Consider the following 4,373-nt stretch of genomic DNA (forward strand, 5'->3'; position numbering starts at 1 on the left):
GAAACCTTCCTCACTTACTCGCAGCTTACATTCCCTCATCTTCTTTATGTTCATGTAAACTGGAAATAGGAAAATCTGGACTTAATAAATTACACAAATACTCCTGCAAAATGGGATGGAGGGAAACCAGGATCCAGTGTGCCATATCAAAGAAAGTTAGTTCATTGCCACCTTCTCTCTATAATGGATACAATGAATATGATGCAGCATAGACAATTTAATAGTTGACTGGTATATGGAAAATGTGAGATTATGACTGGGAAAACTAAAGAAAGTGAACTGCTTTAAAGAGGCTGCCTGAAATATGACTGCTGATTAAAACTAATTTTCACAGAATAGCATAAGTTTCCACTGTAAATTCCCCCGTGATTCTGAAACTGGTACTGTGTGTGGTGTCTGAAGAAGTTATTGTGAAAAAAAGGAGAGAGAAAAGTCAAGAAAAATAAAAATATAATAAGAATTTATGAAAGGTTCTCTGAGCAAAAGCAGTCAAAACAAATAGCAAGCTCTTCAAATAAGCATATGGTGTTGAAGAAGACAGCAACAAAATCCCTGCAAAACAATCATAAATCATTCCCTGTCAAATACCAACTGATGGGTATAGTCTACTTATTGTTTTCAGATGTGCTGTTTTTGAGAAGGGGAGATTGGTTGCTGCACAAGTTTGTAGGTAAAACAGAAGATAAAAGAGGCTAGAGACAGCACCCAAATATGGTGTGCTCGAAATCAGTCATGAGCCCTGCATGGAATCCAAGCATGCGGTGTGTGGCTCCTACAGTTAAACCACCAAACAGAATGGAAATGCAAAGGAATTCAGAATCTTCCTGTCTCTCTTAATATGCCTACTCCGTGCTGCCGTTCCATGGCACTCAGGGCCAACAACGCCAGATTATTCAGCTGCTTTTAGGCACCAGACAAACTTGGGATGATGACTGGGCTTGCCAGTACTGAAGCAGTTAAACAACAAACTAGGGGCTCAGCAAGCTGTCAGCTGCAGCTCTTCCTACTGTCAGTTTTGATTGATAAGACTGCAAACACAGGAAAAATCATGGGTTTGGCATGAAAATGTAGCTTCTATCCTGTCTACACAGACTAATTAAACAGGTTTGTTATGTATCAAAATGTTTACTATAAGCAACTTGAGTATATTGAATATATGAGCTTTGATAAAAGCAACACTGATATGCATATATTTTAGTTCTCTGAACAAAATGAAAAATATGGAAAATTTTGATTTAGATCTACCTAAGCAAACAAAAACATTTTCTCAGATAAATTTAAATCAAAGATCATTTATGATGTAGAAGAGTTTTGTGCTACCCATTTCAATGGTAGGAGATTCAAAATGAATTTTTAAAAATTTATCATTAAATTACAAATTTGAATTTAGGTCAGTGTTAAAAGCAGTACTAAATTAAATTAACTAACCATTTATTTTAGGGAATACTTAAAAAGAACATTCTGATTTTCCCATGAACAGTCTGATTTTCCACTCTTCTTATGCCTCAAAGTCTATACTGAACTCAACACTGTCAAATTTCAGATATTTATTTTAAAACTTTTTTTCAGTGAGTAAGCCATATTTGTGCAAAAACATTCCATTGAATTCCTTGAGAAATAGACAGGCATCATGAAGTACTACCTCTTGTCTGTGTTAAAGCCTGAGATTACCTCAGTTTATTAGAGCCACCAAGATGGTGGGTCTGATCGCTGTATGGGCCATTCACTCAGGAGTTAGACTTGATGATCCCTGTGCGTCCCCTCCAACTCAGAATATTCTCTGATTTACCTCTTTCGTGCTGGGACCGGATTCTATTATTTAACATTCCAAATGGCACTGAAGGTATTACAAGAAGTTGAAGAACACAGGTGACCCCAACTAGAACACATTTCTGTCAGGGCTGTGTCCCCCTTCTCAGCTTCTCAGTGTATTCCCACTGAAGTCTTTCCTCTTGGACATCAGTAGCAAAAACCAACTGAGGAACAGACCAGGTTCTAAAATTCATAGTCAAGAGTTATTACAATTCACAAACATACTTTTAAACATATTTACTCAGTACTTGCAGAGGACTTGGAGTGCAACAGAGGAGTTACCTAATGGGGTTTTGTTAGCTCAGCCTTTATATCTCAGTAGCAGGACAGGACATGACTGACTGTGCCTCTGGAGCAAGTGTTTGGAATGCTTCCCTTTCCTGTACCATTGCTTGTTTGCATTGAGTCACAGAGTGAGCCATTACTGATTCAGATGCAGTCCCCAAGAGCATCTGTAGAACTGCAGTAAGGTTTAATTTGTCCCCAAATACCTCTTCTTATTGCAACCAGCTGGATGAAGACAAATTAATTTTTGAAGAACCGTAAACTGAATTGTTTTAGACTGATCTGGATGTTTTCACTTTGTGAACACTCTCTGCGTGGGAAAGTGTGATGAGCCTGAGTAAGTGACAGCAGTCAAAGTCAATTCTTATTTACACCAGCACAAACGTAGATTATGTAGAAAATGCCAGTTCTGTTAAGGAACGTGAAGCCCTCAGGAACACAGTAACCCACATTTGCCTTTGGGAAGAAACTGATACCATTCCACACATCACTTCACATGGCATGCTAACTTTGGAATGTCACTTCTCTAATTGTCTCTGACAGACTCCCAGTAAGTATAATACTTTCATAAAGATACAAGTCATATTAACCTCATTTTTCCTTATGCCCGGTTCTTACTACTTGACAGGAGAGAGTGAGCTGCCTGGGCCAGCAGGACTTACAGCGCACAGGCAGGACAAGAACCTTTACAGCAAAGGCTGTGAAATCAGTGCCGAGGCCCCCGCAGGCTCTCGGCAGCTCTCAGACGGCCTTGCTATGCCATCTAGTGACAGGCACGTCTCCCAGCCCTCATCTACCCCTTTTACTGGCCCTTCGCTGCACACTCCCAATGACAAATCACGCACATGAAACAGGAAACAGAAAACTGAAATGCCGACAGAAACCTCCCCACAAGCTCTGCAACTTTAGAGATCTGGCAGCTATTCTAGAGACACGTGTATTGCTGTGGTGTTCTTTCACTGCTCAGTTATATATAATTTCCTGTCTCAACGAAGGTCTGGACAAAAGGGGCAAGGTAACAACAAAGGGAGAGGTGGTACCCTGAACTTTCCCGAAGCATAGGTATGGCTCAGCGCTAGGAAACTGCCAACCTCCAGCAAATCCAAAGAAGACCACCACCACACCAGGTGAATCCTCTAAGGCAGTGAGCCTCAGACTGGTTCCTGCTCTCTTCCTCCCGACCCCACCACAATCTCTGTTGAAAATGTTTTAAAGGATTTAACTTTGAAGGTAAAAGAGCAGGACGTGATCAGTGAAAACCCACCTTTAATGGGCAGGACTCAAGTGTAAATAGCATTGTCATGTAAGAAAATGTTTGCCTCCGGGAGCTTGTAATTCTAACCCGAAGTGTGGTTCCATACTCCTATTGTCACCTCCGTACAACCGGGAGAGTGGGAGAGTAGGGACTGTTGCCAGTTGAGACTAGACAAAAACTGGCATCAGTAGGGGGATACTGGGAAGCCTCTGCCGCTGATTTCCACAACTATTTGTCAGGGGGCAAGTAGATTCTTCTATTCCACCTGTGACTGAGAGCACATCACCTGCTGCAGTTTTGGGACACTTCCTTTAAGATAACTCGGCAGGGTGGAAAACGGAATGCCGTTGATGCTGGCAACGCTGATTCTTTTCAGCGAGCGCAGCGATGAAGCCCTGAGCACAGACCCACCGGCAGCTGGTGTTATGCGAGCGGGCCTGGAGCAGCGGGGACTGGAGCGGGGCCCATGTCCCCGCCCCGAAGGGGGTTCTGTCCCCGCCGCAGTGCCACCCCTGCCCGGGGCTCCATCAGTAGCTCTGCGCTCGGCAGCCCGCCCCGGGGCCGGACGAGCCCTCCTTGTCTCCGCCCTTTCCTCCCATCGATGTGTCGGCGCTCGCCCCGCCCTCCGGCGCACTCCGCCGCTCCCGGCAGCCGGAACGGACACGCTCACCTGACGCCCGGGCGCTGAGGTGAGGTGAGGTGAGGTGAGGTGAGGTGAAGTGAGGTGAGGTGAGGTGAGGTGGGCCCGGGCCCAGCACCGAGCTTTCCCCGGCCGTCCTCGGCCGTCCCGGGCCGCGGCTCCTCGGCCGGGGGGGACGGCCCCTCAGCGGCCTCTCCCCCGGCGGGCGGTGCGCACTAAGCCCCGCCCCTCGCCCTGCGCTCGCGCAGTCGCGGGCTCCTGCCCCGCCCCCGGCAGAGCTCGCGGCCGCTCCCTGCGCGAGGCCGCGCCTGCGCGCGAGCGCAGCGGGACCGCCCTGGGGGACCGTGCCCGGCCCAGCCCCGCCCCAGCCCGGCCCAGCCC

The 4,373-nt window shown here is 46.4% G+C and overlaps 1 protein-coding gene across 1 annotated transcript in view; it reads left to right on the plus strand.

The window, feature by feature from the left end:
• The first annotated feature begins 4,023 nt into the window (after positions 1 to 4,023).
• RBSN (rabenosyn, RAB effector) overlaps positions 4,024 to 4,373 on the plus strand; it is a 14,940-nt gene continuing 14,590 nt past the window's right edge. Inside the window, exon 1 of the mRNA XM_027905879.1 lies at positions 4,024 to 4,041. The gene's annotated coding sequence lies outside the window, so the exon portion shown is untranslated. The remainder of the gene's footprint in view (positions 4,042 to 4,373) is intronic.

Source organism: Empidonax traillii, unplaced genomic scaffold (genome assembly GCF_003031625.1).
Source record: "Empidonax traillii isolate 1590-97213 ecotype Southwest subspecies unplaced genomic scaffold, ASM303162v1 scaffold1216:size234177, whole genome shotgun sequence".
NCBI lineage: Eukaryota > Metazoa > Chordata > Aves > Passeriformes > Tyrannidae > Empidonax > Empidonax traillii.